This window comes from Vigna angularis, chromosome 6, assembly GCF_016808095.1.
Source record: "Vigna angularis cultivar LongXiaoDou No.4 chromosome 6, ASM1680809v1, whole genome shotgun sequence".
NCBI classification, from domain to species: domain Eukaryota; kingdom Viridiplantae; phylum Streptophyta; class Magnoliopsida; order Fabales; family Fabaceae; genus Vigna; species Vigna angularis.
In genome coordinates, this window is record NC_068975.1 from 10079951 (window position 1) to 10095294 (window position 15344).

General features: G+C 36.4%; 1 pseudogene; it reads right to left on the bottom strand.

Annotated features, from left to right (window-relative positions):
- The window catches only part of LOC128197489 (uncharacterized), a 130473-nt pseudogene that overhangs the window by 110212 nt on the left and 4917 nt on the right, over positions 1 to 15344 (bottom strand).

Genomic DNA, 15344 nt, shown 5'->3' on the forward strand with positions numbered 1-15344 from the left:
AGTGTTTCTCTCAAACACACAGGTGTATATAAAAGTGACTCATTCACTCTACTATCACAATGTCACATTACCTTTCATTTAACCACAATCAATCAAACTCACAAGCAAGTATCATCACAAGGGCTTTTCTATGCTTGTAATGTGGTTGGGCTAAGAAGAAAATTGGTTTTTCCGGATCACAAAATCCTTGAGTTAAGAGAGTCATTCATAATTTCATCATTTAAACATACTCTCTCACTTCAAGAAACCATTCTCACTTCTTCCCAACTTTCCCTTGCATTGAGCTTTTCTTTTCTTTTATTTTTTCTTTTACTTTTTTTTTTCATTTGCTCAACACTTAGCTCAATGCTTATTCTTTTCCAAATTTTCCAACGACCCCAAACTTGAACCTTTATCAATACCACACAAAATATTCTCAACTTAACTCAAGGTAAAGATTTTCAAAAAGGGTTTCCATATTATGTTCAAAGCTAAAGGTTCAAAGGATAGAACACATTTTGCTCTCTTTTATTGGGATAAAATCATACATTGGCTAAAAAGGGATAACAACATATGGTCTTGATCATATGACACATGCAAGCAAGTGATTCAATCATAGAAACCTGGGCAAAGTCATTCATGCTTTCAAAGTAATAGCAATCATTCACAAACACTCTGGAGTCCAATCCTCACACAGGCTAATTCAAGTTCCAATCATTCAGATAAACATCCTGCTCAGTAACACAATCACAAATCATCATGCATCTGTTTCACAATATTCTGAGCAACCACCTGTATATCAGCATCATGCATTATCTCAACATCAATCAATATAATCCACATCATGAAGCTACACTCATCACAAACATCATCATCATCAAACCATTGTACACAAATAAAGTTCTAAGCCAAGTACATCACATAACAGAAGCAAAATATAGTTCAACAATCAATAAAAACAGTAAAAGAAATCCTGTTTTAGAGACAAAATAGCATAAATCAGTAGATGCTATATACAATCCTCAATCATAATCATCAGAGTCGTCTTCATCTTCATCTTCCTCTTCCATAGCTGAAGCTTCAACAGCTCAAGCTCCATCATCTATCTGTGGGGCCATAGGCCATACCACCCGAGCTGCAAAGTCCTCTTGAGATATGAACTATCGCTTAAGGAAGGTAGACGTCAGTGTCCTCAGCAGCTACTGCTCGCCCCTATATAAAACATTCATCCTCTCCTCCATCAAAGACATGTACATGTCCCTCATCTGGAATGGAGTAGCATGATGAGGTTGCTCCTGTGCTGGTTGTGGTGTCCTCCTATGCATCCTAAGAGGCTATGCTGGTGGCATCGGTACTCCTACCTCATCCAATGCACAATACTGATTGTAATAGGAAGCATCAATCTCCTTTCTTGGACGCTCCAGTGGTGGTGAGGATACCTTAATGATGACAAATTTTTGAACACCGAAAACGACGCCAAAAACTTGTAACCTTAGCAAGTGTGACCGAATCGTATCAAGTAATAAACTTGGTAAGACCAAGTATCGTTCTCCCAAAGGACTCACGACCTAGTTAGTTATATGAATTCTTGATTATTTAAGACTTGTGAAAATAAACAAATTCTTGAGGTTTCAAATGCAAAAGAAAAAAAGTAAACATGTATGCATGAGTTTTGATCACTGGAAAGAAGAACACAAACACTTGGAACGAATTATATGGATGAGTATGTTGTTGGGGTAATCAATTTCATCTTATCCACTCTCATATATTTAGGAATTCATCATTCTTTTCATCAATGTTAATGTCACTCTCTAATTTACCTTAAACCCGATGTCTCGGCGAAGAAAGCCTAATCATAATCACTAGTTTACAATGTCTTGTCTCCCTAGCAATTAATCATGCATTATAGTGAACGGAAGCTTAACGACAACCAACCATCATATTCCTATGTCTAGGTTTATACTACTGTTGGAAGAGTTTCCCCGGATCTAGATTTTACCGTATGTGTCCATATCCGGGATCTAGATTTTACCGTATGTGTCCATATCAATAAAACCAATAATCATGACATCGAATGAGTTAAACAATGCATGCTTTGAGCAAAGAAGAAAAACCCAAACTAATGATGAAAGAAAGCATGTATCATAAATATGATGTTTAAACACAAAATTCCATATTTGAGAGCTTCAAAAGATTACATTGATTGCCCAACAACAATACAAAGTTTAGTTCACCATATTCATGGTGAAACTAGATAAACAATAATGAAAGAATGGAAGAGATAGAAAAACCCTAGAAAGAGAAGAGAAGAGTAGTCACCATCTCCAATTCTTCTTTTTCCTCTCACCCCACATCATGAACATCTTCTTGGTCACATTTTTTACTCTCCTTGAGTACAAAGCTTCAATCTCTATGACTCCATTATCTTTAAGCTCTTTAACAACACACATTGTGCCATTGAATCTCACTAGTGCACCAAGTTTGAGTTGTTCATCCACCTAGTCATGATGAACCATCTTTCCTTCGCCATCTTTTTCTTCTCCTTCCTTAACCTGTGACAAGAAACAATTTTTACCTTTGATATCCGGCTTGGCACCTTTAAGGCTAGTCACTGGTGCATCTTCATCTGCAGCTTTATAATTGGTCTTCCTCACTATATTTTGCTGCTCAGCATTGAAGACATCAAAGATCACCTCCTCTTATTGGTCTTTAAGTGCTATCGTCCCATCATCCACCTGCCAGTTGCAAAGTAACCTTTGTAGGCTTCACTTTAAGACCATCAATCTTCTCTAGCACAAATAAGGGCATCAAATTAATGCTTGACCCTAAATCAATTAGGGATTTCCTTATATTATCATTCCCTATGATGCAAGGAATAATAAAACTTCCTGGATCTTTAACTTTTGGAGGAAGCGCCTTCTGTAAAATAACATTGCAATTGCCCTGTACATCAATAGTTTCCTCATCTATATATCTCTTCTTTTTGAGGAATCTCTTCAAAAATTGTACATACACAGGAAATTGTACCTACATCTCCAAATTCCTTATAGCACCTTCAGTGTTCTTGTGGTTGGAGATAGTTACCTGCATAAGTTGTTGAAAGGTTTCTTCAAGCTTTGAAGTTTTGTCAGATAATGCAGATATCTATTGCCATTGTGATTGTTACTGTTGTGGTCTACTGAATTGTCCTGCTTGCCTAGATTGCCTAAATTGACCTTGACCCATACTTGGGTGAGGTTTCTGATGACAAATTTATGAACACCGAAAAAACGGCGCCACAAACTTGTTTAACAATCGGCAAGTGTGACCGAATCGTATCAAGTAATAAAACTAGGTAAGACCAAGTATCGTTTTCCCAAAGGACTCACGGCCTAGTTAGTTATCTGATTTGTTGATTATTTAAGACTTGTGAACGATTGATTGTAGGTTTTTAATGCAAAAGACAGTAATTAAATATGTATGCATGAATGTGATCAATGGCAAAAAGAGTAAAACAAACACGGAATGAATTATATGGAGGAGTATGTTGTTGGGGTTATCAATTTCATCTTATCCACTCTCATATACTTTAGGAATTCATCAATCTTTTCATCAATGTTAATGTCACTCTCTAAATTACCTTGTCGAGAAGGCCTATCCTTAATTACGAGTTCATACAATTCCTAGCATTCCTAATAATTAATTCTGAAGTGCAGGAGCTTAAAGGCAACCAATATGCTATTGGGAGAAATTCCCCGGATCTAGATTTCCCCGTACGTTCCCATATCGACAAAATCAATGATCATGGCAATGAATGAGTTAAACAAAGCAAGCATTAAGCAAAGAGGAACAACCCTAACTAATGATGAAAGAAAGCATAAGTCTTAAAATAAGATGTTAAAACATTAATTCCATATATGAGAGTTTCACAAGACTACATTGATTCCCCAACAACAATACAAGGTTTAGTTCACCATATTCATGGTGAAACTAGATGAACAATAATGAAAGAATGAAAGATAAAACCCTAGAAAGGTGAAAAGGGAGCCTGAGCATCCAAGATCTTCCTTCAAAGGGGTGGAAAAGAGAGTGTTTGCTTCGTCCCAGCCAAAGATACAAACCCTAGGAACACCTAAAGCTTATATACTATTCGTAATAATATAGAAAATTAGGCCCAAGCCCAAAATAGTGCCGCTCAGCGGTAAACTATCGCTCAGCGGTAAGTGCGTGAGTTGGTTTCCTCCCCTCAGCAGCCTTTGCACCCCTCAGTAGAGCCAACGTGGGTTTCTGAGTGCCGCTCAGCGGTAAACTGCCGCTGAGCGGTGGTTGCGGCTTCTCGTTTTGCACTTTTTGATGTCTTTTCTGATTCCATTTCTATCCTTCTTCAGTTCTTTCACCAAATTCACCTTAAAACTTGCATAAAACACTGAAATCAAGCATAAACCTGTCCAGCTCTCTTATTTCTAAAAATATAACCAAAAACATGATTTCAAGCTAGTTTCTAAGTGTTAAAGATTGCTTTTAGTATCAAATTTAAGCATGAAAATAACAGTTTTTCAACTGTTATCAGTTTCCACCCTTGGTTGAAATTACCTTGGCAAAATTGATTGTCCATATAGTTGACGTCTTCTTGGGCCTCCACTGGAAAAGCACATTGACCATTGATATGATCACCACCACATAATTCACATAGTTTTTGTTCAACCTGTGAAACATTCTACAGCTCCTTTGGCAATTGAGAGAGTTTCTTCGTCAAATTCTCCAATTGTTGAGTGATAATCTTATTATTTGCAAGCAGAGCATCATGAGATTGTAACTGTAGGACTCCCTTCTACTGAGATGAAGCTCCTCTTTCATTATGCATCTCATGTCATTAGTAGCCATGTTGTCAATTAATTCACAAGCTTCCTCTGGAGTCTTACACTTGATATTACCTCCAACTGAGGCATCTAGCATCAATTTGGTTTGTGAACCAATACCTCCAAGGAAAAGAATGACTATTGTGGCTTCATCAAATCCATGTGTGGGTGTCTTTCTCAACAAGCTCTTGTATGTATCCCATGCTTGACCTAAAGTCTCTTCCATGCCCTGCTTGAAAGAGAAAATTTCCTGCTTACCTTTGTTGATTTTTTACTGTGGGAAGTATTTGTTCAATAACTTTGCAACCACACCTTGCCATTTAGTAAAGCTATCTTCCGGGAAAGAATTCAACCATAACTTACCATTTCCTACCAATGAGAAAGAAAATAAACTAAGCTTGATAGCGTCATCCGACACTCCATTGATCTTCATAGTGTTACAAATCTCATTGAAAGTTGTTAGATGCTCATATGGACTTTCATGACATAATCCATTAAATTGGTTGCTCTTCACCTTGTATCAATGCAGGCTTTACCTCCATGTTTGCAACATTGACCCTCGGCCTTGCAATGCTATTATAATGATGAGGGCCAACAACTGTTGTGTAATCTGCCAGAGTGCGTCTGCCATTATTTTCTCCAGCCATCTCTTTAGTGTTCTGGTCATATCCTTGCGGTGAAGGTTGTAAAAGTGTCTCTAGAGAAGGGAACAATTCTCAAGATGTTCGAATTCTCCTCCTCCTTTTGCTTTCTTCCAATCCTTCAAGAAGAGGTTCTGAGGTTTTCTTGCTTCTAGTTCTAATTCTATCCTGCATACACAAGAAAACAAAACCCTAGAAAAAACTGTTAGAACAAAACAAAAACAAAATTAAAATAATAAAAAAATCAAGTCAAAGTTAATCAATAAACACACAAATAGAATAGTTAAACCACGAGTCCCTGGCAACGGGCCAAAAACTTGTTAAGACTCTGGCAAGTGTACCGAATCGTATCAAGTAATAAACATGGTAAGACAAGGTATCGTTTCCCTAGAGACTCACGGCCTAAACAATTATGTGATTTCTTAATTAAATAAGACTTGAAAACAAACTCTTTTGGGTTTAGAATGCAAATACTAAATAGTAAATATGCATGCAATTTGATCAACTGGACAAAAGTGCAAAGATGAACGGATTTGATATTATGGAATGAATATGTTGTTGGGGTTAGATTTCACCTAGTTTACTCTCATGTATATACGAATTCTACTTTTTCATTAATGTCAATGTCATTCTCTAAAATACTTAAAACCCGATTCCTCGGCGAAGAAATCCTATCCTTAACTATTAGTTCATACAATTTTTAGCATTCCTAATAATTAATTCTAAAGAACAGAAGCTTAAGACAACTAGAACTCATACCCCCTTTCCTGAGCAATACTGCTTCTGGGAATAATTCTCCAGATCATGAATTGTAAGATACCTTTCGGTACTCATGCAAATCATACATCATGCTAAAGAATAAATTAAACAAAGTAAGCATTACGCAAAGAAGATTTACCCTAACAATTAGTAAAAGAAGCATATATAATCAAGAATCAATTCAATACATGAGAGTTTACAAAGGTTACATCATCCCTAATGTTAACCCTCAGCAAGTATAACCGAATCGTATCAAGTAATAAAAAATGGTAAGACCAAGTATCGTTTCCCAAGAGACTCACGACACTAAACAGTTATGTGATTACTCAACTAATTAAGACTCTAGAGAAATATTTTGGGGTTTTTGAATGCAAATGCAATAAAATAAACATGAATGCAATTTGATCAATTGATGTTAAACATAAGAATGAATGAATGAAGTTGATGATATTGTTGTTGAGGTTTAGATTTCACCTAATTTACTCTCATGTATTTATGAATTCGTCTTTCTTCATTAATGTTAATGTCACTTTCTAAATTACCTTAAACCCAATGTCTTGGTGAAGAAAGCCTACTCACAATCACTAGTTTACAATGTCTTGTCTCCCTAGCAATTATTCATGCATTATTTTGAACATAAGTTTAAAGGCAACCAACCATCATATTCCTATGTCTAGGTTTATACTACTATTGGGAGAATTCTCCAGATCGTGATTTGCAAGATATCTCTCAATAACAATCCTAGGGAAAGAAGAGAAGAGCTGTCACATCCCCAAATCGTCCAACCCTAGGAGTACGAAATCTCCTTATACTTACAAATGAAAAGATTCATGCCATACATGAATCAAACATCACAAGCATTTGAGCAAAGAAGAATATCTCTAACAATTAATGAAAGAAGCATATATCAATAATAAGAATCAATTCAAATACAAGAGACTTTAAGAGGTTACATCCTTCCCAACAACAAATAAGGTTTTGTTCTCCATCGTCATGGAAAAACTAGATGAACAATGGAATGAAAGAATGAAAGAGATAGAAAAAACCCGAGAAAGAGAAGAGAAGAGTCGTTACCATCCATAAATCTACCCCCAACGGGTGAAAAGTGTGTTTTTGTGCATAAGCCATCAAAAGATACTAACCCTAGGAAGACTAAAACCTTATATAGACTTCTAAATATTATAGAAAAGTAAGTCCAAGCCCATAAGAATGTCGTTCAGCGGTAAATACCGCTCAGTGATAAGTGCGTGACTTCTATTCTGCCCCTCAGCTGCAGTTTTGCCCCTCAGCAGTGACTGCGGGTCTTCAAAGTGCCGCTCAGCGGTAAATGGCGCTGAGCGGCACTTGCGGCTTCTTCCTTTTATGCACTTTTTCTTCCTTTTCTGAATCCAACTCCTAGCTCCTTCACTTCTTTCACTTAATTCATCTTAAAACCTGCAAAAACAAAGAAATCAAGCATAAAACCTGTCTAACTCTCTTATTTCCAAAACTTCAACAAAAACATGATTCCAAGCTAGTTTCTAAGTAAAAAAGGTTGTCTTTAAGGTCAAATTTAAGTATAAAAATAACAGTTTTTCAACTGTTATCACAACCCAAAACTTAGAATTTTGCTTGTCCTCAAGCAAACAAGATGTAACTCAATCTTCCACCAATCCATACAATGGTTCACCACATTCAAAACTTCTTTTCTCAAGACAAGTAAATACTCAAATCATCTCATCACAAAGAATTTAGTTAAGATGCACACATGCTTTAGTGTTCACATAATCCCATAATATCCAACAAATGCTATTCTCATGAATGATCAATCAACTAACCATAGATGAAATTATGTGCTCATGGAATTTGTCCTCTCTAGAAAAAATGTTTCACTCAAACACACAAGTGTATAAGAGGTCACCCATTCACTCTACAATCACAATGTCACATGAATTAACTTTGCCTTTCATTTAACCATAATCAAACACATTCACAAGTAGGTTTCATCACAAGGACTTTTCTATGGCTTATAATGTGGCTGGGCTAACAAGAAAATTGTTTTTTCTAGATCGCAAAATCCTTGAGTCAAGTGAATCATCTAAACAAAACCATTCTTCCTTCTTCCCAACTTTCTTTTTCTTTCTCTTCTTCCTTTTTCTTTTTATTTTCACAGGCTTAGCTCTTGGCTCAATGCTTGTTATTTTCCCTTTTTAGACTTCCTAACAACCCCAAACTTGAACATTTATCAATACCATAATACATCTTCAACTCAACTCAAGGTAAAGCTTTTTCAAAAAGGGTTTTCTAATCATGTTCAAGGCTAAGGGTTCAAAGGATAAAACACATAGTGTTCTCTTTTAATGGGCTAGAATCATGCATTTTGGCTAAAAAGGGTTACCAACAAATGGCCCTGATCATATGACACATACAAGCAAGTGATTCAATCATAGAAAACTTGGGCAAAGTCATTCATGCTTTCATTGTAATAGCATTCAATCAAAGCTCTGGATCTCAAAACCTCACATATGAGCTCATTTAACCATTCCACATACACATCCTGCTTAACATCATAATCACAATCACAACATCATGCATTTGTTCACAAAGCTTGAGAACCACCTGTATCTCAGCATATAATGTGCACATTCTCAACATCAATCAATATGAAACATCATCAAGCATTACTTATCACACAAAAGTCACAAGTAAACCATCATAACAGACGAAGTTTCAAATTGAGTACATATAACCCTATTATACTAATAGAAGCAAATAAGTTCAACAGATTTAGAATACTGGGGTGCCTCCCAAGTAGCGCTTGTTTAATGTCTCGAGCCTGACTCAAAATCCTCCAGCACCCATCAGTAAGTGCAAACGAACATAATATCCTTCAATAGATACTTTTCCACCTAACATTCTTCAGCAGATGCAAACCCTGTAACAAGTTTATAACCAAAACAAAAATACCAAAGGTTCATAATTACATCAACAAACCAAAATAAACGTTCTTAAATCACTGGGTTGCCTCCCAGCAAGCGCTCTTTTAACGTCACTAGCTTGACCCAATAAAGTTCAAGGATCAACCAACATCATCATCGTAGACAACCGTTCTACTTCTCCTCCCAGGTAATGCTTGAAACATTGGTCATTGATACGACTGTCGCGGTCATACAAATTTTATTGCACGAAATAATGCAGTATAGTTACTAGGATGTGACTCCTAGGTCGTCTCTCAAGGACCAATTTATGTGGTTCAGTCTTAGATTTATTACACGAAGTGGGGGGGGGGGGGGGGGGGGGGGGGTTTGTTGGTGTTTTTGAATGCGAATAAATAAAATTTAAAATTGGAAATTAAATAAAACTGAATTTAAAACACTGAAATAAATTTTAACAATGGTAAAAACAAGCGGTAAAAGATGGTAAAAACTGAACGGTAAAAAGTAATGACTGAATTTAACGGTTCAGAAGACAGTAAACGGTAAAATAAAGAGACTGTAAAATTAAAAGCATTTAATTGGAAATCAAATTTAGCAAAGATTCAACACTTGAAATTAAATTCCTGGACAGTGAAAATAAAAATTACAGTAACACACTACAAGCTTCAGAAAATAAATCACTGTTGCATTCAAATGGAAAACCGAGAGAGTGGAAAAAGAAAGAGGAAGAGGCGAGAGCCTCTTCCATGGCTGTCCTAAACTACTACTAATTCCTAAAATCTGATGATCCCTCTTCTCTGATGCTCTTCTTCTTTTATAGCAAAAATTATGCACACTGCTTCTCCTTCTCAGCAGCCACGTTTGTTGTCTCTAATTGGCAGCTCTTGTTTCAATGAATTTCTTTTTTGTCAAATGTGTTTCTGGATGCTGCCAAATAAATAAGGTTTGGGGGGCCCTCCATTTCTTGTCTCTTCTTCATCTTGTTCCCGAGAACACATCAGCCGTGGGCTCTCTTCTCCTTTCCTTCTCCCTTCACACGTTGCAAGTTGCTGGGTTCTTCTCTCCAATAGAAATCGTGCCATCTCTGCTGTAAATTCCAGTGCATACACCTTACACATCCGTCCAGCCAGGCCGTGGAGTTTAGCATCGTTCCTTCCACCATGGCTTGTTGCTGTGTAAATTGTTGGTGCTGTACTGTGAGTCTTCCACCTCTGCTGGACAGTTTCCCACCATTCCAACCGTGACAGTGTGCATCTTCTTCATGTGGCAGCCGTGGCATCTAGCATTAAATCATTCTGCAGCCTTCAATTAAAAGGATGGAATGTGCCTTCATTCTCTCACGGTGGATGCTTCGCTGCTGCTCAGCTTCTAGCTGCTGGTTTGGACGTGCTCTGCATCTCCTCTCCATTCTGATCACCTTGCATCTCTTTCCAGCCAAGTGATTCAACATCTCCTTATGTTTTCCTTGTTGGACGTGAATGCTCCACCTGGACTAGGATGGAGGTGCTGGACGTTGAAGCTGCTGTGAGTTAGCTTCATTCACGTGGCCCCTCCATCACTTCACTTCAACTCCGCTGGATAGTCGTGGCATGTGTTGATGTGCTTGATAAGATGAATTGTAATGGGGCTGTGCGCAGTTGCACTTGCATCTTCAATTCCATTTAATATTATGCCAACCCATTGTAAAAGAAAAACCGGCCCTTTCTCATGGAGCATTTTGTTGTTTCCTCTCAAATGTGGGCCGTGGTATCACTTCTTTCCAAAATCAAGCATCACCTGCTCATTTTGGGTCTCCTGCTGCATCTCTACGTGTTAGTTGTATCCCAGCATGTGAACTTTGCTAAACCATTAACTAAGTGGTGGGCCAATATGATGTCCAACAAAATATGTTTGAATATTGTAGCAAACTTTTTTTCTTTCACTTTCTTCAATCAATTTTGTTTTCTACGTGCAAAAGTCAGCAAGGGGGCCCTCCAAGCATTTCCTTCCATTACTTCATATTTTAATGCCAACAAAATATGGTAATTCTAGTAACCGTGAAGCCCTTTCAACATTATGTGCACGAAAGAATCACGTGGACCTTTACTTTCCAATAAGATGAATTAAAGATTTTCTCTATGTGATGTGGTCTGGGTGGACGGTCCATGAGCCATTCCGTATGCAAAATTGGAAATAATTTGTTTCATTTTGTTTCTTATTTTGATTTAAAATGTTTCAGTCCCCAAAATATGTTCCAACATTTTCCTTACAATTTATAATGCAAATAATTAACTCAAATAATTCAAATTAATTAAAATTTGAATTTCTGGTCAAATTAAGCACAATTAGCAAAAACAGAAAAATATCGGACATTTAAGCACAATTCCCTGATTAATTCTAGCACAATAAACTAAGTTAAGTGAAGAAAATAATGACTCATCAAAATAGACCACACTTAGTCTTTTGCACTCCTGGGCAAAATCAAGACACAAATCAAGGAATGGTTCAAAGAACTTTTAGGGAAGTGATACAAAACTCAGTAGACAGAAAAATAAAGACTCGCAAGAAAAATAAAAAGAATTTATAGAGTTCTCAAGAATTTTGGACCGATGAAAGAAGTAGAAATTTTCCAACACAAAATCAAGAAAAGCACATACTTATAGAAATCATCCAAGCAATTCACAGTATGGCAAAATAATTAATCAGCTCAAGAGGTGATTTAAAAATAACATAACCTCACAGATGCACTAATAGTGTTTCTCTCAAGTGTTTAAGGTATATAATTTCAACTCAATGCACCCAAGAAAACAAACACAAGTAGACTTGGCAAGCTTCTAATATCAATACTTAAAACATATGCATGTTCAGATCTAAAGGTCTTTCAGGGTTGTAATGGGGCCAAGGACAGGGGAGGATAAATTTGGATAAGTAGCTATAGCTCAGAAGAAATAGAGGTGCACTAGGAAAAAATGTAAACACAGTGAAATCTCACCCAAACCTCTAATTCAATCCTCTTCTCGACTCCATTATTCACAAAAATTATTTTTCAATTTTTTTCTCTTTTTCTCATCATTTTTTTTTATCCTGTCTTCTTTCTTTTTTTTTTAATCACACAACAGGATATAAATTATCATTTTTTAAACATGATGAGGAACCAACTAGCCAATTCATCAGAATTCCCAAGGAGACCACACTTATTCTCGAAATACTTCTATAGCTCCAGACTTTCCTAAGGTTAAGGTAATCATTTGTTTTTCACTTAGGATCAGTGTATGAGCTTCAACACAAAGAAATATATACAGTATAGGCTCAAAGGGGTTATCAAAGGATAATAACAAGGTAGGCTTATTTGGCTAAAAAGGCTCAAGAATAAAATTGCCTTTATCACGTCTGAACATGCATATCAATCAAGGATATCTAAAAGAATCAAGCCAAGGCAGATGTGCAAGAAATCAAGAGTCATATCACACAAGAAAGAACATTAAGTGGCTCAAATCTCACACAGGGTATCCGTGTTATAATCAATTCAACCTCTTGAACACATAATCATCTTTCCAAGCAGAGAAAAGCAAGGATTGCAATCTATAAGTATTAAGTAAGTGAAGGAAAAATCTACAACTTAGACAAAATCCAGAAATCAGGAGAAAAAAAATGTAAAATTTATTTCACACAAAACACACTAAAAACAACTTAAAACAGAAAAAATTTAGCACACCAAAGCAAAAAATTTCACACACAAAATACATACTAATAGAAACTAACAGAAAAATCAGAATTTCTCCCCAGTAGACCACACTTAAATCACACAATGTCCTCAGTGTGCTACATTCATCAGATTATCAATTTCAGAGCAGTCAAATAATATAGACAAGTGTAATAAAAAGTAGAAAAAATGGAAGAAATTTTTCAGTAACATCCATCAGTAGATGTTATCAGTGACATCCATCAGCAGATGTCTAAATCACCTAGCACCCATCAGTAGATGCTAATATTTTTTTAGTTTTTTTTTTTTATTTTTTTATTTTTTTTTAAAAATATTTTTTTTTTTAATTTTTATTTTTTGAAAAAGGAGAAGACCGGCACTGTGACAACAATTTCGGTGGCAATGACCGGAACTGTTTCTACAGTGGCAGAATTTTTGGCTATAAAAGGGTACCTCCTCAGCATCGAGCAACATTTCTGACTTCCCTGCTCTCTCTCTACTCCTCTCTTCTCTCTACTCCTCTCTCCTCCTCTCTCTTCTGAGCATCTGGAGTCTGCGCGGAGCCTCTGCCACCGTGCCTTCTGAAGAGTCCGAGATCGGCGAGGAGCTTCTTTGCCAGCCTACTTCTCCAGGTAAGTCTTTCTTCACCTTCCTTCTTTCCTTTCTTTCCGCTTTTTCTGCTGTTATTACCATCCTGCTTTCCTGCTTTCCATTTTTTTCTTCTCTGACCTCTTGCCTGCTCTCCCTCTTTTCCATTTTCCTGCTTTCCTTTATTTTTCTTCTTCTGCCGATTATTATTTGTCCTCTCTCCCTGCCCCCTTTTCCTGCTTTATTTATTACCTTCTTGCTTTCCTGCTTTCCTGCTTTATTTTTTTTTTAAAGAAAAACACATAAAACACAACTGTCAAAAAAAAAAAAACTTAAGGGGTATATCGGCTGGAAACCAGACGTTAATCTCCCTTCGATTGAAGGTATGGCAGAGACAATCGGGTAGAACAACGCCACGTACCCCACTTAAAAATAAAACACAGAAACTTAATAACAAGAACAACATGGACAAGGACAACTGGACGTAGATCCGTTTAGGACCCTTTTGCAAGGACCGTGAAACAGATTTGAGACCAGACACTGAAACATCACATACAGACTGGACAAAATAAATCAAAAAGGAAACAAGAACAAATAAAGAAAACACCGAACTAAGAATCTAATATTTTTTTATGCTTTTTGCTGCATTTGTTCTTTTTATTTTATTTTATTTATTTATTTTTTTTTTAGAATACTAGTAGAGGAAAGATGAATGAGATGGAATCAGAGAGATACACCAGTCAGCGGTGGCGTCCTACCGAAGATCAGACCCAGATGATGACCAGAATCTACAACTTTGGGGTCACACACCCAAGCCGAGCGCAAGTTGTCGAGATCACGTCTCGACTAAGGATCTTCGGAGATGCCAGCGAATACAACGTGCACTACTGGTTCAACAACCACAGCAATCGGGTCAGGCGCTGGCAAGTGGAGATAGACCCCACTGGCACTCAGTTTTCACAACTGCCGCTATATATGTACGGTAAGACTCTGATCAAATCTCCATTTTTATTGATTTTTTCCTTTCCTCTACTATTATTAACACAATTTTTTTTTGTTTGTTGAAAGAATACGACTGGGTGATAATGAGGGCACCGAGGCTGCTGAATCTGTTTCCCGTTCCGATCATCATTGACGATGATAGAGATGAGAGACAAATCCCTCCACCCATGCTTCTCACATTCCGAACCAGAGCTCCCTCAACGGAGCTCTCCCTTAGACCACCACAACCAGCTCGAGAATTCTTCCAGTTTTAGTGTTTTATGTTTTTTTTTTTTTTATATGTTTTTGCTGGCCGAGTGTGGCCAGAATAAGGGCTGTAATATGAACACTTATATTTTTGTTGTTTTTATTTTTTATGTTTTTATTTATTATGGTGTGTAATATTAACGATCAGAAATGATCGAACAACTTTATTAATGTTTTTATGTATTTTATTTTAATTATCAATGTAAGACAGAATGTTTTCTGCGAATTTGGTAAGTTTCAATAAATGCACTCAGATAGTTTCTCTGCTCAAACTTCACCTCTCTGCCATTACATGTTAATTGTGCTTTTAGTTGATTTTTTTTTTATTATAACAAAAAAACTAAATAAATAAATAAAAACAGAACACATAATTTAACAAAACAAAAGACCTAATATCGAACACAAAAAATTAAAACACATAAAACGCAAATGTAAAAACAACAGACAAAACACATATTTACAATACATACATTAAGAAAATAACACACGTGAAAGAGAACATACATTTATTTTTTTTTAATTTTGTTTTTTTTTTAAATAAAAAAAATAATTCGTAAACTAAGAAAATCAGAATTCTCCCCTAATTCATAAACTAAGAAAATTAAGGGAAGAAGGAATAGGAAAACTTCCCTGGTTATGGTGGCAGTTGCCAAATTTGGACAATCAGGGATATGCTTTCCATCACATGATTCAG